We start from the raw sequence: 25,646 nt of genomic DNA on the forward strand, positions 1-25,646 counted from the left end.
CTACAGCCAGCTTTGTACCACCGAACCCTGATGCGCATCTGGAAACCAGTATCTCCGATCACCAGTTAGTTACAAAACTTGGCTTCTTCCAACTAAGACTATTCCAACCCATCAATCCTCTTATGGGGAAAGATTTTCAGGATTTTCTTAACCAGTACAAAGGTAAATCTATTATGAAACAAAGCCAGTTATATCTCACCTAAGTGATTTATTCACTTGGTTGCCTGTTTTCCTCTCTTAAGTTGATTCAAAAGGCTATGTCCATTTATTTTGTATGGGAATATCCTTTTTAAGTTAAAAATGGGAAAATTAAGGCCACTATTAGACAACTAATGTTAAAAATTACCCCTCACAATTTGGGAAAAAATTGGCAGTGAGCAGGTTATTTGCCTGAATCGTTCAGAGACTTTGCGTTCCACGTTTTCCTTGTTTTGCATGTATCAACACTTCAAAAATCAGCATCACGGTCCATCCCTTTTCTCAAAATGCTCAACATTTATTCTGGTGGTTTAATTGGGTGGTCTCCAAAGGCTCATATTTTTTTTTTTAGAGCATTAAAGCAAAATAGAAATTCTTCTGGATGATTCCTCCTTTGCGCCTACCCATCTCACAAATGAACAATACCAATTTATGTATTCAGAGGGGCGGGGGCTCTCTTCTGCTTCATAGGAAAGGGAGGGCATAACGCGAGGTACACAAACCAGGCAGTGGAGTAGCTTAGCTTCATTGTCAAAATATTCAAATCATCACCAAAAGAAAACAATTCCTTTCTGAATTCAACAATACTCCTTGGTCTCAGAGGGCTCACACAGGAGCTTATCCTTAAGCTGTTCAATGTAAGCAGTACTAGTGAAAGACGAGAACCCTGGCAGGGAGAGATTGAGTCCCTCGGCCCTTCCCGCCTGCCATGTAGGCACCAGTACGATGCTCAAATAGTTAACAGTGCACCGAGGACCCACGGCAGGCCGGCCTAGGGGAGAAGCATGTGCAGCATATGATGGTTTAATAAAGCAGAGAAGAAACGATTAGGAAAAATAACACATCTCAGTTTGACAGGATGCTACTTGGAGATTGCTTTTTAGGTCAGAATTTAGATTTCAAAAGCAGAAAGAAAAGAGTTTTGTACATCAATTTCTTTTTTTAAGTAAGTGGTAAAAATGACCCTTTAAAATTAAGAAATCCTAAAGATAAAAGTTTCTGAGTCCCAGAGTAGCAAGAAAAATCACATTTTTCTAGGAAAGGAGACTGGCACATGGTAAACAGATTAGTTAAGTGTTTTAAACGAAGGGGAAAATATTTGGGGGGAAACGATTTGTTTATCCACTGACGACAAAAAACTAAGCCTCCGTGAATCTAGAGCGTATGATTTCCAGAATGCATTTTTGCTGTCACAATATGTTTTTCTAGGCATTTGCTTCTGAGAACAACAGCATTTAAGAACATGTCTTTTTCTCAGTTAATGAACTGGTTTAGCCGCCCGCTGGGCATTCACTGAAACCCAAATTGAACAAAGGGATTTCCTTCCAGTTTCAACTCATTCACTTCTAGCTACTCCTGGTTTTACTTAAGCAAATTCTTCAGACTGACTTTTTTGTTTCTAATGATCTGAGTAGGAAAGAATTGGGCAACCCCCAAACACTGGGAAGTCTGCCCTGGTTTTCAGTGAAAGAATCCTCCAGGTTGAAGATGTGCAAGGTTTGTTTTTGAAAAGCCCCTCCGATATATTTTCTTTTCTTTTCTTTTCTAAAGACTACAATTCCAGATGGAAAGGAGCCAGCTGATTTGGTAGATTATAGACAACTAAATCTTATCTCAGGGAGATGGATCATGGTGAAGCATCAGATTGTATCTTTCAGGTGGAGACCCTAACTGCAATATTCAGATTCACCTCCAGACAATAATGTCATCTGAAAGATGACACAGAGGGGCATGTTGCTAAAGGGTCACTCGAGATTGGAACAGACTGTGGGCCTGGCACCTGGTCTTCCACCTTTCCACGTTGTATGTTATCTCCCTGGGGGGCCTTAAGCACAACCCAAGGTTTCCACTACTCCTGAGGTCAGAGGCCTCTAAAATCTGCATCATCAATCCTGAGCTTTCTTTCAAATTCTGGGCGAGTACATCTAACTACCTCCCACACCTCTCAGCGTGGATACCTGGCAGTGCCCCTCAAGGTCGCCCATCCTAGAGCAAGACACTCTAAGCCCCACACTTGCTCCTCCTCCAGCATTACCTGTGGTAGCTAATGGCACCACTCGGCAAGAGCAAAACGCTCCCCAGCTGCCAACCATCATCTTAAGTACTTAACACCCTCAGCAACCACACGAGTAGACAGCATTAACCCTATTTTATTTATGGGGAGACTAAGGCTTAAAGGTTCCGTGCCCACGGTGGTCCTACAACCACGGTCCTAGCGGCCAGCTGGGATGGGAATGCAGTGTGTGACTCCAAAGTCAATCTCTTCCCATGTCATTTCCTAGCTTCTCCAAAGTCAGAAACTCTGAAGTTTAGATTTTTCCACTGATTAAGCTTTATAGATTCTACGAGCTTATTGTCTCTCAATTTTGTTTCCTTCTCTTAATTCCCATAGTTACCCATTGTTAGGGTGAAGTTTGCCGTTTTTATGGCCTCTGAATCAGCATGGCAGGACAACTCAGGAATTTTACTGTTTATCCTCTCAACAATTTTCCTTCCTAGCTCATTTAAAATAGGTGGCAGGCTTTGTAACCCCTGGTATTTTCGTTCAGCTGAAGACAGAAGCAGCCTGAAGAAGTCTGTCTTTGTTAACAACATCTAAACTCAATGAGGACATTCTGCAGGACTTCTGGGGGCAAGGGGAGGAGAGGGTGGATAAGAAGGTGCCAAAAAGGCACTCTCCCTTCCATCCCCTCCCTGGACCCCACCCCCAGGCCTGGAAAGAAAAGGAGATCTGTCAGCTTCCAGCAAGGGGGCCGTGCACTGCGCTGTTCCTCAAGGCAGTCGGGAGAACTCGAGGACAGCTGCATGGGGGATGCTTCGGGAGGCCAGACCTTAGGCAAGAGGTTTCCATTTTCCACTGGTGGCCCTGAGGCAGACACAGCTGCAAGGCTTTGAGACCGCTATTATGATACACCAAGGTCAAGGCTGGGTCCTCACCTTGCTGGTGCCGTGGAAATCTCTGGGTCCTAGACACGTGGGGAAGGGGAAGTACCTAAAAATGTCTGACATGAAATTTCCCTCTAGGTTGGCAGACTGGGGGCTGGAGTCTGATTTAAGATGCTTACGGGGAATACAAAAGGCAATACTTCTTGTGTGCTTGACGTTGTGAAATGAGATCCAGACTTGTGGTGTGCCTCAATGAGGCGCTAAGGATCTTACGTGGAATAGCGCCTATCTGTGCCATAGACCAGCTACAACTGTGGCAACTAGAGCCTATCTATTTTTCAGAAAAGGCCACCACCTTGTTGCAGAGAGAAGCGTGGACCCTGTCATGGAATAGGTGACCTGGGGGTGGGTTGGGTTGGGGGTGCAGTCCTGTGCTTTAAAACCCTGAGGCAGATAGCAAAGGCAGGAAGGAAACAAGCGCAGATGTTAGAGTATACTCACAAGATTAACTCCTCTGAGTCCTATGCAAATACCTGGAAAGGGAGAGGCAAAGTTATCTTTAAGGTCTTTATTCCACACTAAAAACAAAAACAAAGTCTACTTGGATGAGGAAGGAGAGTGGCCAGTGCTGCTAGTTTTGAGGTCCAGGACACCCTATTTCCCAAGCCTGGACAAGCCTCTCAGGCTAGCATGCTGGGACAGGGAGAGGGACTGCTGATTTCCATATGGAAATGGCACACTGGACACCAAGGTGCTTTGGGGGAGGGGAGATTCCTTCCCACAAATCCTTAATGGGCCAAATTTGTTGATTGAAAGATGTTGCAGTAATGGTCAGTACTTATGGCACCAAATGACATATCTAAGGGGGTTCAGACTTTGAGGACATTCATGCCTTGTGAGTAAATTCCACTGCAGGTCTGTGGCTGAACATCTGAGACCTTCAGAAAAGGCTTATAAAGGCCCTGATGAAAACTGAAGAGGATTTTAGATAAGCCAAGATATATCAGCCATTATGCAGAGATCAGAACTTTAAGTGCAGAGAGCTCTGGCCAAAAGAACTTCAGATTTCCTGCCAAATGGGCAGGCCACTAAATCCGAAGGGCATGCAGGGCATGGGGCACATCCAGAGGGAAGATAACCTGGGAGAGGAGGAGTGGCCCGGGGAGCAAGTGCCCTGTCACAGAGGCAGAGTTGGCCAAGATGGTCCCTAGAGTCTGAAGCACAAAGTCCCCTCTATCTGCTTTGGTTACAGGGAAGATGGGCATGTTGTATTAAACTGTACGCAAGAAGAGAACCACAGACAGGGAACATGGCAGCTAGGCGTGTTGGGCAAGCAGGCAGAAGTCGGAGAACCAGAGCGGCTGCTCTGGTCTCACAAGGGTCTAGCCTCTGTTGGCACTTGCTTCCCTTGTCACACCTGACAGGTGAGACCCAGAAGGGACGAGAGAAAGACACAGCTAGTGAACAGTCACAGGGCCCCTCCCAATACCACCTCCTGACGTGGGCAACCAGCCACAGGAGGCTATCTTCCAGTCTGCGGTGCCCGAAACCTTGGCAGGGATGGGGGGTGAGGAGGGATGCTAGAGAATGGGGAACCAATCCGTCCTACTGGCCAAAGCTGAATTTTCACGTGGCTTCCTTTATCTGCACCACCAGCGTGGTGTGACGAGAGCCTGGAGTCAGCCGGGTCAGGGGAAGTGGTATTTCCCCACATGCTGGAGACAAACCCGCACTGGCTCCCCTTCATTCTCATCACAATGCTGCTGTCAGAGTGATTCTTCTAACATGCAAATATGTTCCTGTCACTTGCCTGTTTGGAATTCTTCAAAGGTCCCATTAGTTTCTGTCAACTGCAACCAAGAGTCCTGTCTAACCAGAACCACTGAAAGTTTTTAATCAGCAGAGCAGTATGTTCAGCCTTGTGTTACAGAAACTGACCTCAGACAGCACACATACTGATTATTCTCCTGGATTTATCCATCATATACATTAAAACAGGCAAACACTAATTCCCATGGCAAAACAAACAGACCCACTGTACACAAAAAGAATAAAAGCAATGACTGAACTCTGAAGTTTCTCTATAAAACTAACTGTTCACAGAGAATTCTAAATCTTCCCTGAATCAGAACAACACTCTTATGCACTTTGAGTTGAATATATGGGGCAAATGTGAACCATTTTAAGGAAACAACATAAAATGACTATGATCTTAATGTGGTTCCAATTTTCATGGAGATCGTATGTGTTTTATGAATCACTTTTAATTCCTGCTGCTGGAACAAAAAGGAAAAAATTACCTTGGTAGATGCCACATAATGGATCAATTAAGTTATTCCCCAAATAAAGTACGCTTTGTTATACACTGTAAGCATGCATAATTTCTAGCATTATTTGAAACATCGATAGAGAAATGTGCTTTATTTTCTAATTTTAATAATAATAATATTTAACACTCTCCTATAACTGCCTTCATCCCCAACTGCCTTCATTTTAACTTTATATCTGCTTTGTTTGTTTGTTCATAGAGAGGGAAGTAAGGAAATTTTAATAATATTCCTTTGATAATAACTATTCTTACCTAAAAGTGGTATAATGCATTTTACTTTATCTCACTCCACTATGTAAGACACGTGCTCTACTTAATACTAAGTTGTGCTCCTACAGTTAGTTAAGAAACTAACCAAATGGTAGTGTTTTTCTAGATACAAACTAAGAAAGATGGGGTGGTCTGGCATAAAGGGCATTGGCTTCAGAGTCAGATGGCTTTAGATTTGAATGCTGGCTCTGCTGCTTGGAAGGTGTGTTATCTCAGGCAAGCTGCACAACTTCTCTAAGCCTCAGTCTCCTCTGCCATAAAATGGGGATGTCTGCCTATCTTGGAGAGTGGTTATAAGATTATACATTCTATATGTATGTATAGAGGAGCAACGGCTGGTACAGCATCCAAAGTATGTATAAACTAGATGTGGTTTGTGAATAAGAAGTGTCAAAAATGATTTTACATGGTGGGCAAGCTCACAATTAGGAAACATTGATAACTTATTTTGGAATACAACACGTGTAACAGGAAGTCAGATTCACAGCCATCATCTTCAATGTGGATCATGACATAATTCCATCTCCTAACGTGTAGTACTTATAAAGGACATTTCTGTTGTTATCTGTGTGCTTCGACATATTGTTTGTCATGTATTTGCAAGATTCCTAAATTCTTAAGCAGTATAATACTATTTGCTGTGCTTTTAATGGTAATATCGTGTTTAACTAGAGAAAACAGTTACAAATGGGCCTGGCATGGACTGGTCTTAGAGGTGTGATAAAGTGCCCAAATGATATACTGAAGTGATTGAAGCATTTTTGGATTTTGCTACTTTTTTCTTTCTGAATCTATTGGTGGGGAGGAGGACCAGTTTTCATTAGAATCATTTGGAAAACAGGAATTTAAATACACAACCTAATATTCTCCTCGTTTAGCCTTCCACCCGAGGCCGCTGTGGACACCCTTCCTAGAGGTTAGCCTCAAGATCACAGAATTGGGAAGTGGTTTGTCTAGTGAGAGGTTTGGAGGTGGGGAGAAATCAAATATAAGATGGAATATAAGGAAACTTACAAAGACGACTAGAATAAAAAAAAATCATAGCATTATTACAGTCAAGGACATTTTGCAAAAAATGTGCAGAGAGAGGCCAAGAATTATGATTCAGCAACAGCGCTAAAGCTGCAAAACAAGGGAGGGCTGCTTTAGGGGGAAGTGGGCTTGAACAGAGAACTACAACATGTTATGGGAAAAACAACAAAAATGTTGGATATGCGATTTAAGGCTGGAGTTAGGAATCATTATCTTGAAATAGGTGGTTACAACAAATCATAATCTCCACATAAATAGTTGAAAATAAGAAATAAAAACTTCTGATATATAATGAGGACCATGCCAACCATGAATCCCCTCGAATAACCACTGGATTTAGTGACATAGCCTATTTCACAACGTCAGAAAATTTGGTGATAGATCATGTGTAAATTGAGAATTGCCGCATATTATGACTTCAGGAGAATGATTACACCTCAAATTTTTTTCTGGTATTTAAGATAAAACATTTGAAAACATCTTTTTAAAATGTAAGAGAAGGAGATCGCAAAGTTTCTAGCAAGTCTTAATACATAAAAATCAATTGTATAATACCCATTATGCCTAATTTAAAATGAACAAACAGCAATGATATTTCTTAGCATGTTCTCTTGATTTTTTTTTTTAAAGTGAAAAGTAGGCTTTCATAAGTTCTCAACCTTTAGCCCCCAACCTTATCTTTCCCTCAAGACTTGAAGTTCCTCAAATGCAAAAGTGTTTTCTGGAATGTAACACATTCTACAGTGAAAGAGGCAGAACGCTGTGGTGTGTGCTGCAATGCAGGGGAGAAGGAGCCTACAGAGCGGAGGCTGACCACGGATTTAGCAGGATTTAGCACAAGACACATTTACCTTTCTAAGTGAAGTACAGAGGAGTTTTAGATGTGACACGAAACAGAGGCCACACCAGATGTGACAGCAATCCTAGAGGAAAAAAAAACAATCAAAAGGTTAAAAAAAAAGCATGAAGAAAAACCACATTGGTAGTAAGCAGACATTGGCCTACACAGAATGTGAGTTCAAGGGCACCTGAGTAAAAAATCTCTCTCCATCCATATGCCATAATGCCATATCCCAACATTCCAAAGGCACGTCTCTAAGTCCTAAGGGGATTTCTAATTTTAGAGAGGTGATACAGTGATGTGGTTAAGAGCACACAATGATGCCAGAAAGCCTAGAGTTAAATCCTGGTGCCACCTGGAGCCACTTAGAGACCTCGTGCAGTTTATTCTCTACCTCACTTTCCTCACCTGTAGAATGGAGATAATGATCACACTTACAGCACAAGACCCTTCCCAGAATTAAATGAGTTGATTTGAATGAAGTGCTGAACGCTGTATCTGGAAAGCAGGGAGCACTCCTGTATTTGTAATTATTTTTCAAAGACCCCAGGTGAAAATACCTCATAGCCTCCAGCAGAAATCAGAAGACAATCAGAACCTTTTTGAGAGAGTCAACTAGAAGAACACTACCCTTTGGGAAAAGGAAACAAGTACCTGGGGGTGGGGGTGGGGAAAGGAAGATCCTAAGGAACGAGGAAAGGCCATAAACAGCCTCCCCCTGCCCCCCAAAATGCACCTTTTGCTTAACTCCATTTTTTTTCCCCAAAGACAAGATTACTACTCTCGGAGGAGGGCTGGAGGACAGAACTTGTTGACAGTGAGGACACCCAATTATTCACCTTGTGATAAGAAAAAGGATTAAGATAGGACAGCAAGTGATGGGAAGGCAGCAGAAGTTTTAAAGACTGAAAAAGATGTAAATATAATTTTCTGTGAAAAGAATGAAGACAGGACATAGAGCAATAATAACTCAAGCCCATCAATCCCGGCCTTCATAGATATAAATTCATTTTTGACCAAGAGTCCAATCCAATTGGACAAATACTTCAGCACCGACTCCAAGCAACCTCCTTCACTGGGTAGCCCTCATTTATACACTGAGAAGGTTGTTGTTTTTTTGTTTGTTTGTTTCTTTTTTAAATAGCAAAACTTTATTAATTTGAATCCTATTCATTCTAGAGTTATGATTATTTAGGTACAGGTTGAGTTGGGGTTTTCCTCTTGAGTTGAGATCTTTCCTTGAGGAAAAATGTCTCACTAAAGTAGACAATATGTAATGTTGCAAAGGAAACATTTAAACTATTGAAAACATAAACCAAGTATTTTAACAGCCTCACTAATATATTAATACAAATGATTAATTACAGATGATTGGGTATCTAGTTATTACAGATGATCTTTATAACAGGAGTAACATCTGGCCTTATACGACTTACACATTATTTAATTTTGAAAAATTCTATATTTCAGAGTACCCTTTCTTGCAATTAAATCAAGTGGGTAAAGACCTGTCTTGTTTTCAATGACTAGATAAGCCTTTATTAGGGCTGCTTTGTTTAGTCAGTCTGGATGCTAAGAGGGAAGTAACTGGGATCTTTCTACTAGGAAGTTTGCTTATGTAGATTAACACCCATGCAAACACAGGGACCTAATATATGTTGATCCCCAAACCGATTTTGAGGGTTTGACCCTTAAGTTACTTGAAATTATTCTGGTTGGAAATCACAGCAGGCATCGGTATGAAGAAAAAGGCTCTTTTCTGGAGGATTACATAGTTGGAGTTATCTGATTCTACAAACATAGCAAGAACACAATTTTTAACTGCAGTCACTTCCTTGGGCTGTCTGTATTTCTTTTTATCAATGTCGACAAAGATACGCCTCGCCGCTGAAAGCTGAAATATCATCAAATGGAAAAGTGCGGCTTGATTTCCTACCTTTCCCTCCACCCTTCTGCCTGTCCCCACTTTGGTAGTATGTCACATGAAATTACTTCCAGAAACTGGGAGGATCGAGCAGCCAAGTTATAAAACCTAAGTGCTATGCTTAATGCTTTCTTATCTACAAGTTAATACTTATGACAGTGAGAGTCTACCTATGATCAAAGCCATGCTAATTTTCCTGTTTCGTAAGAGCTCTAAAACCTCAGCAGAATCACAACCTGCTGAATCCACCACGTTTATATGGCTAACACAAACATGTATTCCTTTACAAGATTCCTACCACAACCCACAAATTTGCAAACCTCTATTTTAAACTTCATCCCTACCTTTAATCAAAACAGAAATCTAAATAGATTTCTTTAAAAATAATCTTGGTGGTAAAAATAAAAGATGGAGAGTAAAATATTAGCCAGTTCCTGTACTTGTGTGCTTACTTATTTTTCCTCTTCACGTTTTCTAAAAATTTCCGTTATGATTTTAAGATATTATTTTCCTAAAGAATGTTGACAACTATTTATTTCTCACTGAAAGCTCTGGCTTAAAAAAGAAATAGGCTGTAACTTGAGAATAGCTCAGAAATTGGTTTTGTCCTATGGTCTGAAATCAGAGTAGCCAGTCCTTTAAAATCAAAATTTCCCTTACACTTTTCACTGAGAAGTGAAGGTGTTCGTTTGCTTCCTTTGATAAGGAGTTCATGACATACAGTGGTAGTAAATCCTGGTGAAGGAAATTGTCAAAGGATGTTTTGTGTTTTGCATTATTTAGCATTACACTGTAGAATTAAATCGTGTAAAATGGAAGTTTTATCCATCTCAATTACTAAATTTGGTCAAATGAAAGTTTACAAAATTCTACGTTCAAAGATTTAATGAAAATAAATATGACATTGGGGTTTATTTTTAGGAAAGAATAATAGAGAAGAAAGCTTGGATAGGAAAAGGAAAATGCCATACACCTTTTATGCCTCCTTCTAGAGGCTGCGGACTGGCCAACAGACTTGCCAAAGCAAAAAAAAAGTGTTTAATAATTATCTATAAAAGAAAGATTTTTAAAAGCAATAGCAGCAATCAGGTAAAAACAGACCAATCAGGTTTTCCTAAAATTTAGTATTTGTAGTTGAAACCTGCATAAGTAATTACTTTCAAAGGAAAGTATAGGAAGCCATTAATCCCCATTTATTCAGCAACCATTTACTGAGCCGAGAGCTTTGCTAGCCTTGGAGACATAAAAATGAATACAACACAGCTGCTTTACCTCCAGCTAGAAGAATACACCTAAATAAAGAGCTACTGGGCAGCGTGTTAAGTGCCATATTAGAGGTGTGCACAGAGGGCTGCAGGGCCAGAGGAAGAAGCCATAAATTCTCCCTGAGAAATCAGGCAAGTGAGGGGAGACATGAAAAAGGTATGGAAATGTTTCCTTGTGATAAATGCGAGACTTTTTCCATACTGTGTTCTAAAAAAGTCAGGCAGAATTTTAAGATTGATGAATTACTACAATTTCAGATGCTATCCTGGTCTATTAGCCAGATTCATTTCTGTTTGATCCAGACCTCCAATTACAATAGCCTAAGAACAAAAAATTTTAAAACTGCATGTTTTTATCATAACATTCCCATGTAATGCACACAATCCAGAATGGCATGAGTTGCTAGCATGAGTGGAACAGAGATCTCAAGTTCAAAGATGTTTTTAAACATAAATGAACAACAGACATATTTTAGATAATTCATATCTAATATTAATGCTTATTTTAAGTATCACTTTTTTCCTTTCTTCTCAAAGCAAAAATAAAATAAAACCACCCAATTATATCATGGTTAATATTTGTCTTTCTCTACTTCTATGTTTAAAAAACAGGGGGGGTGTTGAATCAACTTCTACTTAACATTATTTATTATGCATACCATATTCCTACTTATAACATAGTTGTGACAAAACCACCATTGTTCATGACACACTAGCCCCAAACTTGAGTAATTCTAATGTAAGCATGAGAAACTCTCATCTCCTTTGGGGTGAATTTCCCAATTCCTCTGTGTTAAATTGAGGTCTAATTTTCCCTGTGCCTGGTTTTCACAAGAAGGTCCATTCCAACCCCATGTGCTCCTTTTCAGCTGTCAATAAACAGAGGCAGTGAATTCCCCATGGCTTCACAAAGCTAGTTAGGCAGAGCCATTCATTCCTTCAGGAAAACAGGGCATTGATTTCAGAGAGTTCCCAGGGAGCAGCTGCAACAAAGAGATCAAAGGCCCACCTCTCTTTCCCTCCATTGCTTTCATTAGGCCCAGCCCAGACAAACAGCGACAGGTTTCCTCGAGACAAGGAGAGGGCCCGGCAGACCACCTCATGGTTCAATTCAAATTCATCCGTTTCCTACATTCCAGTGACAGTCCAGAATGCTAACCATGACAAACCCGCACAATCACCCAGCATAATATACTGCTCGCTAGTTCATCCAAGGTCAGAGGGAGAAAACAAGCACTGAGGGAAGTCCTTGCTTCTAGGGCCTGCTAAGCCTCAATGGCCCCCTGACATTCCATAAATAAACTTCTCCCTCTCACTCTCCCTTTCTTCCTCCATCCTACTACCCCATAAGTGATAGTCTCACTTAACAATCTGCAATTTCTTTCATGTGACTGTGCCCAAACTATATAGAAACTTTATTCTCCATCTAATAGTTCTAATGGTCAGAGGAATATGGCTATGTGGGTAGCCTTTATTAGTTCGCTGCTGTGTTAAAGCCAATCTGCTATACCCAGTAAGAACTGAAATGTCTAGGGTTTCCCTAAGGGATTGATCTCCAGTGAAGCCCACACAACTTGAGGAGAGTTAGTTTGTGTAAATTCTGTTTGTAAAACAAAAACGTGAACAGAAAATGTAACAGTTAGCGTTTTGATTTGATCTGGGTAAGTACCCAGACTGGGTAATCCAAGTTCCTAAATGACAGTCTGTGTGTGACTGAAGGGTGTGTGTATGGGGGGTGGGGTGTGGGTGTGTGCAGGTGGGAGTGAGGAGGGTTAGCCAGCAGGACGAGAGAGCAAGAGCGAATATAAAAGAAAATGAATTATCCTGATTGGTTACCTACACTGAACAAATGTAATTTGATGGCTTCCAAATTCACTGCATTCTAAACCGCTTCTTTCACACAAGCTTCATGAAAGCCTGTAAAAAAATGCATTCATTTTTATTGTGCTCCGTTCCATTTCTGTCACTAATCCTGAGTAAACATGGGAATAGATGGGTTAAGTTTCAAACTTTCTAAACCAAAAAGAAAATAAACAGTATTTGGATGAAAGGTATGGAGAACACATTCCCTGACACAGAACACAGCCTCTCCATGTGCCCATCTTATAAGCTGCAGATGTGACCTGGGGGATCAATTAAAGACCTCCAGAGACATCCATTCGCCACTTACTCATCTTTGCCTGACAAAGATACCATTTGGTAAAGGGAGCCGAGCAGTCCACAAGGAAAAAGGATGTTCTACCCTCATTTTCAAATCGGGACAGAAATGAACTTAGAAAATAGAGAACTCTAAACTGCACAGGAAAGGTAGTTCTGATAAAGGCAGTGTGACAATTAAATTAGGAATCTGAAAGCTAACACTGGCATCAACTAACTTTGGGCCTAGGGGGTACATTTAACCTCTGTCTTCCAACTTTTCCAAAATGGAGACAGAAATATCTGTCAAGAATTCCTTGACAAGGGACTGTGAAATAATCATTCCTCAAAAACTATTCATATGTATCTCTTTGAAGAAAGCTAGTTGTATGAGTAGAACTTCCTTATGTAATGATTGCTCTGTAATTCAATAGATGTTCCCTGGAAACTCACTACTTTCTCTAAAGCAAATCATATTTTAAAAGCACTCAGAAAATTTATTACTCAAAGTCTATGGCAAATGGCCAAATACACATAACAACTCATTTACATATCTTTCAAAAGCATTTACAAAGCACTTAGAAACATTATGCATTGGATCTTCACCACCACTACCTGAGAGAGATGGTTTTATCAATGTATTTTTGAATGAGGAGATAATAGGCTCAGGAGAGGTAAACTGACTTGCCAAAGTCACAGAACTGTAACTAGCAGAGATAAAACTTTAAATTCAAGTATTCTGTCTCTAACACTCACGCTGTTTCCATTATACTTAGCTATGACTGTAGATATAATCATTCACTGAAGGTTTCTCACCAGGACTATATTAAATAAGTAATCATAATCAATTTTTAAGCCCAATGCATTGTACCACTTTTATGCAATGAGATACTGTTTAAGAGCATGGACTCTGGAATCAGATCCATATTTAAATTTTAGTGTCACCTTTTAAGAATTTTGTAAATTAAGCAATTAACAGTATTTTCAGAACCTCAGTTTCCCCAGCTGTAAAAGAAGAACAATACTACTTTCTCTCACAGGGCTTGTGGAGGATCAAATTAGATAACTTGCATAAAGCACGCAGACCAATGTTGACAAATGATAAAAGCCCAAGAATGATAGCTATTATCTTTAATGTTGAAAACCAAACCAGTGTAAAACCTGTTAAAAATGAAAACAACTCTTCATTTTCAAGAAAAAGACATAAAATTTAATTTTCAGTCTCTAGATTACATAATCTCCTTTAGAATTAAAAGCTTAGGACTCGAGTCTGGGCCTTTACGTGGACCAACTAATGAGCCAAGATCAAACTGTTTTCAAAGATAAGGAAAGCTACTTTAGAAAATGGAAACGTTAATTGAAGTGTCTTTTTAAAAGAAAGCTAATTGAGGCAAATTCCTATTTGCTAGAGAGCAGCAGTGTGGTTTTTCTGCACAATTCAGCTTTACTCCCTGCCATTTAACCATTTCAAGTAGAAATGTGTTGGTAACAAGAAGAAATCTGCAGACTGATACCACTTGAAGAGAAAAATACACACAAGGATATTTGTTGTCTGTAGACAGTGCTTTAACATTCTCAAAGAACTAATAATACATGTCTCATTTCACTGACCCTCCCACTAAGAGAAAACAGATTCATTTTCTAGCACAGAAAAGACTGCCAGTGGCAAACAGCAAAGCTTGTTTTTTTTTTAATGCCTTGTCTCATTTTTCCTAACACCCTATTAATGAACAGTAGCACAGAGATGCTACAGTACAGCGTGTACAGCCTGCTGCAGGATGACAGAGGCCATTAAGTCTGGGAGAGCTACAAAAGGCTTTGAAGAGAAGGTGACATTTATCCAACCTGTTACCTAGTATAAAAGTACTTCTAGGATATTCCTGATTGTCCTTGAGCTTGAGACAGGCTTTGTGGTGGCCCACGGCCAAATCTGGCCCCTCTATTTCTATAAATGAAATTTTATGGGAATACATTCCAATACATGTAAATACATTCACTTACATATTGCTCAGCCTATTTCCTTCACGTTGCTCTTTCATAAACACACACCACACCTCCTACACCACAACCTCTTGCTGTCTCTAATCCCGTACATATCTGTTTTTAACGCTAAAATAACGTCCACTTATAAAAAAATAAGTATTTTACTCATTGTCCATAAGAGATTACTACCTAGTTATATGTCAAACCATGAATAAAGAATTCTATTTTTCTGCATTAAAGCTAACTTTTAGTTTAAGGAACAAAACCTCTGGAGAGAAGTTTCTTCTCACTGTTAGCACAGCACAGACCACTCACTTCAAAAATCAAACGGTGAAAAGTAAGATAGTTACTACAGAAGTGTTGTTTGAGTCCACAGATTCCATAACTCTTGACATTTTTCTAACAAGAAGCCTGTGAGTGCTACCATGGGACAATCTAGGTGTTTTACATATGTGATCTCTTTCAAATGCTCATAACCACCCTCTGGTATATACACGATTATTATTCCTCTTTGGCCCAGGAAGGAACTTAGGCACCAAGAGATTTAATAAGTTCCCTGAGGCCACACAACTAGCAGTGGAAGATCCTGGAACCTGGGACCAAGTTCTTAGCACCCGGACTATCTTGTACCTCAAGGAAACCTATGATGATGAAATCAAGATATTTTGTGTCACTGCTCATTTGCTATGACAGACAAATCACCTGATTATTGGTAAACTTCACTTTAATATGTAGGAATTAAATAAAGAAAATGTCCAAAATGATTTTGTAAAATGAAAGTAGCATTTTATTCAAACACTAAAACGATGGGAAATTACTAAAAACAAAAGTTGGAACACACAGGTAAAATGTAACATTAAGGACAAAAACTGTTTGCCAGCCTTGAACAGCCAGTGTTCAACATTCGTTGCTGACTGTCAGAGGCAGGAGTTTATACGTAGCCATGATAACTCTTGAAAAAAACTGTACTCGGCTGGGCAAGGATGATGGCAGCATCGAAATTTGTGAACAGATAAAAGCCTCAAAATTAGGCTCTTTAGAGACATCTAAAACTCCAAAGCTAATGTTCCTATTATTGCCATTATAATAATTTAGGAGACACCTATTGTGACAAACTTTCTGTAGGTTTATTAGCTTAATAATACAGCATCACTGAAGATTAGCAGATATTTTCTCCTGTGCAACACAGCCCATTTATGCATAGCTACGGCAGTTTTGCCTATCATTCAACAGTGCTTAAGGGGCACCTACTTAGTAAGCCATTGGTATGCTGTCCCAAATACTCTGGCTAGGCTTTCTTTACAGGGCTAATATTACAGACATCTGTATGATCTAAGCTCAAGAGGCAGCCAGGGGAAGAGAACGTATTACCAGCATTTTTTGGTGCACATATAACCAAGTTATACATAGGAACTAGGGAAACGCGGCTCTGAAGTTCGTCTTCCACACAAAGCCACGTGTGAAGTGGTATTCTTTTATTTTTTTTTTTTCTTCAGAATCTTCTTTATTCATCATCTAACCAACAGAGCTGGTCAGCTTGAACCCAAACAAACTAAAACCGCCTCAAAAGGCCAGCCTCATTACAACACATCAGAGCAAAACCAGAAGCGGAGACAGAATTTGGCGTCAGTTCTTTTCAGAGAAAAACAAGCATGTATTTACACATAGGTGTCTCATGACAAACTGACTGGCAGTGCACCATAGGCACAAATCTAGCCAGTGTGGGAGCCTTTGTCATTCATACAACTGCCTCTTCCTCAGCCATAAACAAGCTCTTGTTTTTTAGGGGGGAGGGTGATTAGCAGGTTATCTTGAGCGATGGCACCATTTGTTTACTCTGGAACTTTGATGGGGAGGCGACAACTTATTTTCTCCTTGAATCTGGGATGCAATAGCCTGTCAGAATATCTAAAACATGTCCTAGAAGACAGGTAGGTGGCAGTGGTTGACTTAATAAAGACTCTATAGGGTAACTGGGGCTTTTAAATATTTAATCCTACTGTTTTTCAGAAACCCTTTGTACCTGGGCTCCAGAGCCCTGTGAGTGAGGTGCCTCTCAGAGCAGTCACCCAGGGAAGGGAGGAGGCTGGGGAAGAGGGTCTGGGGGAGATGCAAGGGACAGAAATCAGCTGAAACACTCCATGCTGGTTCTGACTCGCTCCATCTCGTGCAGGAAAGCTCTAGAACTGAGGCAAAGTTAATTCTATATATAAATTTTCAGTTTGATTTCCTTTCTTAACCACCAACTTTAATTGTAAAAATATACTTCCCATTTTCTCCAATTCACTGCTCCCAGATGTCATTCCAAATTTCCACTCCATATCTATGAACTGGTTAATCATCAGAGTCTGACCTATGGCCCATCGGGCAAGGGTGGGGGCATTCTGCTTCCACTTTTCAGAAAAGTAAGTGGCTTTTTCCTCACTAAGACCCAGAGTTATAAAATCTGCCTGGACCTGCTCAGCTGTAAGACTCTTCTTCAGTGCACCATTTGGAACCAGGAGGAGACTTTTCACAATGCTTCTGAGGGGGCCAAACTGATCTGATGGGTGATGACAAATTCAGAGAGCTGAGCCAGAAACCTTTCTACCTCTTTTGGCTCAGTTAGGAAGTGGAAAAGCACTTCTGTCAGGGCTGAGAACTGCTGCACGCCCAGCTGGCTCAGCGGCTGCATGTCCCCGCCCATGGCCTCGGGCAAGGCGTCCCGTGTGCAGAGCAGGCGACCCTCCGGTCTGAAGTGGTATTCTTGACTTTAACGTGGGAAGGAAGCCGGGCACGGTGGAAGAGAGCCCTAGCACTCTTCAGGCCGAGGCTGGAGGATCGCTTGAGCTCAGGAAATCCAGACCAACCTGAGTAACAGCCAGACGCCCTTCTACACTAAAAATAGAAAAAATTAACCAGGTGTGGTGGTACGTGCCTATAGTCCCAGCTACTTGGGAGCCTGAGGCAGGAGGATCGCTTGAGCCCAGGAGTTTGAGGTTGCTGTGAGCTAGGCTAATGTCATGGCACTTAGCCCCAGTGATGGAACGAGATTGTATTTCAAAAATAAGGGCGGGGAGAGTGAATTCATTACCTCATTAACATTGAACTGTATTAAAAAACAAACTTTAAAATGTTTATATTTTGTGCAGTTTCTAGAAATCACTATTAATTTACTCTAACTAAACGCTATAATCTCTCCCATTTACTAAAGCTCACCTTTCCCTAAAGGTGGGAAGGTGGAGGATGGAGGTGAAGCTTTCCGGATCCCACACCATGCCACCTGCTCACATTTCGTCACCCAGCAGCCAGACGCCCCAGGCGGCGCCAGTGTGAGGGATTCAGGACACACTGGTTGCTCCCCATCAGAACTTCCTAGAATTAAGACTTTTGTGAACATGAGTTCAAGAAAACACTGCGCTGTGGTCTTCTTGGGTAAATATAAGGCAGATCAGGCAGTAGCATTTTTGGTTAAGGTCGGCTGGGCGCGCCTGGTGGCAATTTGTCGGAGTTTCACACTTTGTAGCGCCAGACTCCTGCCAAGTACGCACATGTGCATCGGCACACCTTTCCCAGCATGTCACCAGCCCAGGGCCGTCCTTGCCGCGCGGCAATGCCGCGCCCCGCGGTCCCCAGCCCACCGTGGCCCGCCACCACGCAGCTCGGCCAGGAGCGCGCAGGTACCTACCCTATGAGCCCTTTGGATCTCAGGCACGGCCACTCCGGAGCAGCCTCCGCAGCTGCGTCAAGAAGCGCCCCGCAGCGCAGCGCTGGGAGCTCGGTTCTCCGTCCGTCCGCGCGACCGCCTTCCAGGAGAGTAAGGACAGCACGCTCCAGACGCGTCTAAATCAAGGCTCCGGGCGCTACCGATGGGCTGACTGTCACCTGTGGGCTCCCCACACGCAGCAGCCAAGAGGATGGCTGCGCTGAGTCCGCACAGGCAGAGCCCGGGACCCAAAACAGCCCGTTTGGGAGGAGGGCACTGGGGACCCTGGCGGGGGCGTCGCATGGCAAGAGGAGGCCCCGCTGGAGAGCTGGGGGGTCCGCAGCCGGGGGCGGAGGAAGAGAGCAGTCACCCAGAGTCCCGGCCGATGGAGTCATCTGTGTGGGCAAAGCCAAGTTCGCTCAGGTGCAGAGCTGGCCTACGAACCAGCCCGAAGCTCCCTATCGGAGACCGTTGACTTCAGGCTCCGCCAGGGCATGAGCCACCCTGAGCCAAATCATAAATGAAAAACATGACAGACGCTGGGAGTGTGACCGTGGGTGGTCCTGAGGACAAACCGAGCTGCACACAGAGACTCAGAGAGTCAAAGTTTATTCGCTGGCAGGCTGAAAGGGGTCTCGCCACCAAATTCCGAGCCCCGTCTACCCGATTTTTCCCACTTTTATTAAGTTGGGGTGGTCTGAGGGGTGGGGTCTCAGGTGGCTGATGCCCCAAGTAATAGATGGGGGTTTTCCTTATCACTCCCCACTTTGATGCCCTTATATGTCTACTATAGGGCATCATTTCCCAGTGGGCGATAGCCTCGTAAGGCTATTAGGTGAGCTGTTGCTCTCCGGGTTACATTTGTCTCTATGAATTTCATAACCGCTCTCAGTAGGCAAGGGCGTGTAATGGTGCTAGCCCAGCATTTCTTTAACCCACTGTGGCAAACCTGAGCCTGACTATAACATGTCTTTGGCATGTAGGTGCAGACTGTGAAACCTCCTGTGGTCCAGAAGCCTGGAGTAATCCCGGTAGTGGAGGGAATCCAGATCCTAGCATAACAAGCCTCAGGGCAGGGTTTCTCTGGCATAGTTGTTAGGGCAAGTGGCCCAACCAGGAGGAGGGTAGGGACTGAGGCAGGAGTAGACATCCTGTAATGAGCCAAAATACCACAGTTAGAGACGCCCTCTGCAGTCCTGTCCAATCTCCCCGAGCTACTGAGAAGAGTCCAATCCCGAGTAAGGGTCACTACAACCCCAATGAGGGCCAGGGCCAGTGGTCCCATTTACTCCTGTTCAGTCCTGGGTGTGGCCGTCCTCATTGGGAGACGGTTAAGCTGGAGTTTTAGTGGGTTCTGCTGGTCCTGATGTGCAATCCAGAGATTAGTTTCATTGTCTGGTTCAGCCTTTTTCACCCGGAGTGATGGACCCACAGAGTGAAACCTGTAACTTTAACAGCAGTGGGAGTAACTAGTATCACAGTATGGGGACCCTTCCAGGTGGGCTCTAGGGGTGTTCTTTTCCAGTCCTTTACCAAGACTAGATCCCCAGGTTGATGGGGATAGACAAGGAGACCCAGGGCGATAGAGGTTTTTTATAGGACGATGTGGTGGATGTGGTGCATAGTTTTGGCTTAGGCTTGAAGGTGTGTGTTTATAATTCAATTCCCCTAGTTGTCTATTGTCTCCCTTTAATCACTTGATGAGTGGGGGAGGTCTACCAAACAGGATTTCAAAGGGTGAATATCCTGTGGGCCCCGGTGTGCACCTGACTCTGAACAGGGCTAGGCTTAGCATGTCTATCCAGGGTAATTGTGTTTCCTGACATAGCTTTGCTAGAGAGGTCTTGAGGGTCCTGTTCATGAGCTCTACTTTCCCTGAGCTCTGTGGCCTGTAGGTTGTATGTAGTTTCCATTTGATTTCTAATGCCTTGGTGAGGGTTTGCATGACCTCTGTAAGCGAAGCTTGGTCCGTTGTCACTGCCAAAGGAGAGTGGTAGACCATACCTGGGGATGATTTCTCTTAATAGAAACTTTGCCACTTCCCTAGCCTTTTTGGTGCGGGTAGGTACTGCCTCAACCCAGCCTGAGAAGGTGCATACCACTACCAGCAGGTATTTATAGCCCCGACATGGTTTTACTTCTGTGAAATTAACCTTTACATCCTCAAAAGGAGAGGTTCCAGTGTACTGAATTTCTGGGGCGGGTCTTGGCCTGATAGCTACATTGTTTTTAGCGCAGATCTGGCAGCGGGTGCTGACTGCTGCAGCGATGGAAGTTTGGCAATGTAGTAGTACCAGGCGAGTAGCTGCCTGAGGGCTGTTTTCCCTACGTGAGTCAGGTTGTGATGTCGGGAGACATTAGAGTATGCTAATTTATTGGGCATAAAGATGTTAAACTTCCACAGGTGCCACCACTCGTCTGTGTCCTTCTTGGCCTTCTCCTGCTCTGCCCACTGGTTCTCTTCTGGAGTATATTTTGGTTCTTCGGGCCACTCAGGTGCCAACAAGATTTGGCATTGGGTTGGAGTGTTGTCCTCTGAACATTCTCAGGTGGCTGCATTTTTTGCTGCTTGGTCTGCCAGGCAATTGCTGGTGGCAGTTGGATCTGTGCCCTTTTGGTGCCCTCAACAGTGGATGACCACAATTTCTTTTGTCTCTCAAACTCCCTCCAGCAGTTGGAGGATTTTCATCCCTATTTTTGATCTCCTTTCCACCCGTAGTCAGCAGTCCCCTCTCCCTATATATTGTCCCGTGGATATGTATTGTGGCAAAGGTATATTTACAGTCTGTGTATATGTTTGTCTTTTTACCCTGGGGCATGCCTGAAGGCTTGTATGAGGGCCCATAGCTCCACCCTTTGTGCTGACTGTCCTTGGGGCAAAGGAGCTGACACGATGTGGTGACTGTGAAGCCCGCCAGTTTTCCATTCTGGATATAACTACTGCCATCTATGTAGAGTTCTAAGTCCGGTGCCGGTAGAGGACTCTCTTTCAGATCTGGCTGGCTGGCATAGACCTCCTCTACTGCCTCGGTGCAGTCATGGTCTGGGGGCCCTGGCCCGGTGGATAGAAGGGTGGCGGGATTCGAGGTCCGCACAGTCTCCAGGGTGACCTGCGGATTTTCGCACGGTAGTCCTTGGTATTGCACTAACTGGTTGCTTGAGAGCCACTGGGGCCCTGAGGTGTTCATTAGAGATATTATTGTATGAGGGACTCACACATGGAGGTTTTATCCCAGTGCGAGTTTGTCTGCTTTTTTGACTAGCAGGACGGTAGCCGCCAATGCGTGTAGGCAAGGTAGCCATCCTGCTGCTACCAGATTTAATTCTTTTGACAAGTAAGCCACTGGTCTCTGCCAAGGGCCCACAGTTTGAGTCAAAACCCCCAGAGCCACTTTGTGTGTGTGTGTGTGTGTGTGTGTGTGTGTGTGTGTGTGTGTGTGTGTGTGTGTGTGTGTGTGTGTGTGTGTGTGCATACAAACAGGTTAAAGTCTTTGGTGAGGTCTGGTAGCCCTAGTGTGGGGGCTCTTTTTAGTAAGTTTTTTATTTCCTGGAAAGCCCTTTCCTGACTCTCGGCCCATTTCAATTTTTTCTTTTTAGGCCCGCGTAGGGCCTCAAACAGAGGCTTAGCCTTTAGGGAGAAACCTGGGATCCAGATGCGGCAGAATCTGGCTGCGCCGAGGAATTTTCGGAGTTGTCTCCAACTAGTGGGCCTGGGAATTGTACAGATGATGTGCTTACGCTCACGTCCCAGTGTCCGGTGCCCCAGAATGATGTGGAAACTGAGGTACTTCACCTGTTGTCTGCAGATCTGTGCCTTTTTCCAGGAGATTTTGTATCCTTTGTCAGTGAGCCGTTGGAGTAGGCACCAGGTTCCCCGTCGACAGTCTTCCCTGGTTGGGCTCGCTAGAAGGAGGTCATTGACGTACTATAGAGGAGGGCAATGGGTTTCTTCTCGTGAAAAGGAGATGAGGTCAGTGGCTAGAGCCTCCCCGAACAGAGTTGGTGAAGTTTTAAATCCTTATGGTAGTCACGTCCAGGTGAGCTGGGTTTTCCTTCTAGTCTGAGGATCCTCCCACTCGAAGGTGAACAGGGGCTGGCTCTTTGGAGCAAGCCGCATGTAGAACAAGGTATCCTTTAAGTCCAGGCAGGAGAACCAGGCAGCATCAGGAGGAATGAGGCCCAGGAGGGTGTATGGGTTTGGTACCATTGGGTGGAGTGTCAGTGTAGGCTCATTAATCAGTCGCAGGTCTTGGATGGGCTGGTATCCACCTCCATTGGGCTTTTTGACTGGCAGGAGGGGAGTGTTCCACTTCACCAAAATCCCCTCCAGCTTAAGCCTATCGATATGTTCCTGAATTCCTTCTCGAGCCTCCTTGGGGATGGGGTACTGTCGTCTTCTGGACCACGGGAGGTTTCACAGTCAACACCTACATGCCAAAGACATGTTATAGTAAAACTCAAATGTGCCACAATGGGAAAAAAAAATACTGGACTGGCACCATTACAGGTAATATTCAAACCTGTATAGCCCGAAGGGACAAACCAGCTTGTTAGACTTACTGCACACACTGGGGGATATCTAATGGGAAAGAAGTCCAAAACCAGACTAAAATCCAACAGGTCAAAGATACAAGGGCTCAACTAATTAAAATAGCCTCAGTAACAGAGTCAACTTATAAAAAGCCAGATCTTACTGACATACAAAAAATCACTGAACCCCTAGAAACCTCTCCTCTAATAACCCGGGGTTCCTCAATATGACCCTCCAGGCCCTACCCAACCATACTTCATGTTAGGTCTGTTTACTCCTCCAGAAATAAGTCTATATTAGGGTCGCTGTGCCTCCGAGCTGAAACTCTAGTATCTTAAATCTAGGCCCAAACAAAACATCCTTGGTGGGCCGAATAACATACAATGTCCGTTTAGCCATAACTTCCCACATACATATCACTTACATTACTATAGCAGGAAAAAATAAAATATTAAAATTCATACCGGGTAAACTCTATACAAATAACCAAACGTTACCCAGTAATGCCACTGCCACCTGCTCCCGGGATGGCATATTCTTTCTTTGTGGAGACATTGCCTACCTCTGCCTCCCAGGAAACTGGACCAGGACCTGCTCCCCAGGTCTTCCTCATCCCAGATATTTCCATCTTTAAAACCCAACAAATAAAAACTACACTAAGCCCTCACCCAAACACTCAGAAAAGGCAGGCCTTACTAACATCGATCCTTATAGGGAAAAAAATTGCTACTGGGATAGGAGCAGAAATAAAAGACATAAAAACATCCCTGAACATCTACCATAAGTTATCCCAAAAACTAAAGACATAAAACAAGCAACAAATTCCCTACTGTCCCTCCAGAGTCAACTAAAGTCACTAGCAACAATAACCTTACAAAACAGATGGGCCTTAGACCTACTCACTACTGAAAAGGGGGGAACCTGTATATTTATAGAAAAAAAGTGCTGCTACTATATAAACCAGACAGGAGTAGTAACCACAAAAGTCAGGGAACTAAAAAAAAAAAAAATACAAAAAAAAAATTAAAACAAAACAGGGGTTTCAATTTAGAACAATAGACTTCATAACTACTACCTCTGGCCGGGCTGCTGATAACTATTCTTCTCCTTGTCACTGTGGGCCCGTACATACTAAACGCAGTTATAAAATTTATAAAAACAACCGTAACCTGGAGAGCAACAACTCACATAATAACCTTACAAGGCTATCACCCACCAAAAAGTAATGCCCTATAATAGACATATAAGGACATCAAAGGGGGGAATGATAAAGAAGACCCCCATCTATTACTAGGCACAGCAGTCACCTGAGACCCCCACCCCTCATGGAAGACCCGCATCAGCATAACACTAAACCTATTACCTGGCCCATCAACTACCCTGTTACCTGGTGCATCAACATAATACTAACCTATTACCTGATACATCAACTAACCTATTACCTGGCGGGCATTAGTCACCTGAGACCCCACCCCTCGGGTCACCCCAACTTAATAAAAGTAAAAAAAAAATTGGGTAGACAGGGCTCAAAATTTGGTGGCAAGACCCCTCTTAGCCTGCTGGCAAATAAACCTTGATTCTCCGACTCTCCGATTGTCACTCGGTTTGTCCTCGGGACCACTCACCGTAAGAACAGTAGGGTTGTAGGGCGGTGGTGGTGGCTCCTCTTCAGGAGCTTCCTGATAGATGGGTTTGGACAGTTTGGAGTCTCTGGTCCTTTGGGCCACAAAAATCCTGCTCTGTCCCTTATTAGCAAAGAACTGGACCCAAGGGAGCATGGTCTGAGCAATCTCTAGCCATGAATCTATGTAAAGGAATTGGTCGGGGTGACTAGGAGTCCTGGTCACAATTTTCCAAACTGTTCGCACAGTGCAGAGGTCTAAGGTTCCTGTTGCGCCCCAGTCGACCACAAATGTGGACCATTTGTGTTTACAGGGGGCCCTAAGTCTACTGGGACTCAGTGTGACGCTGTAATCTCCTGTGACACCCTTCTTAAAGTTCTGTAACATGCATTTAAGGACTGTAGGCTTAGATTCTATGCTACCCATCCTAGACCCTTGAACAGTGTCACAGCTTAACAGACAAATGGGGGGGAGGTTCTCTCAGGTGTCCGCCTGGCTGCGTCCTTCTCGGGAACTTAGGCGTGTCTTGGCGAAGTTGTGCCCATATAAACCCCAGGCCTGGTCATTCCCTTTAGGGGAGTGAATCACCATTATGCCGTGCGACGCCGCCACAGAACCGCAGGTGAGGACCCACTCAGATTCCGTAGCCGTAGCTAGGAACCACAGTCACTCTCCACTCACTCACTCACACAGGCAGAGGTTACACATTCCCACCCTGGGACTTCCCTGAGCTCTGGAGGTGATCAAGCTCCTCTTCTGTCGTCTGACGGGCCTGACTCGGACGGGTCCCGGAACCTCACCTAGTCCGATGCCTCCAGACCTGATTTGACTTGTCCTTCCCTCCAGCATGTCCAGGCGAGTCCAGGACCCGCGGCTGGAGGGAGCTCCCGAGGAGCGAAGATATTCTGCAAAATGGCAGTTGGTGCCAGTTCGCTTCTGTCGCC

General features: G+C 43.5%; 1 protein-coding gene and 1 pseudogene across 11 annotated transcripts in view; both read right to left on the bottom strand.

Annotated features, from left to right (window-relative positions):
• Positions 1–25,646, bottom strand: part of PLAGL1 (PLAG1 like zinc finger 1) — a 77,886-nt gene that overhangs the window by 20,987 nt on the left and 31,253 nt on the right. For 7 of the 11 annotated variants that reach the window (XM_045544507.1, XM_045544511.1, XM_045544504.1 and 4 more), the window contains exons 2-3: positions 7,567–7,638; positions 3,586–3,617 (exon numbers count right to left, since the gene is read on the bottom strand). The gene's annotated coding sequence lies outside the window, so the exon portion shown is untranslated. Of the gene's footprint in view, positions 1–3,585; positions 3,618–7,566; positions 7,640–12,585; positions 12,663–18,531; positions 18,584–25,646 lie in introns of those variants that run through there. The other 4 variants (XM_045544505.1, XM_045544508.1, XM_045544510.1 and 1 more) reach the window with 4 other exon arrangements.
• On the bottom strand, positions 16,990–18,121 carry LOC123632151 (annotated as a pseudogene).

Source organism: Lemur catta, chromosome 2 (assembly GCF_020740605.2).
Source record: "Lemur catta isolate mLemCat1 chromosome 2, mLemCat1.pri, whole genome shotgun sequence".
Taxonomy (NCBI): Eukaryota; Metazoa; Chordata; class Mammalia; order Primates; family Lemuridae; genus Lemur; species Lemur catta.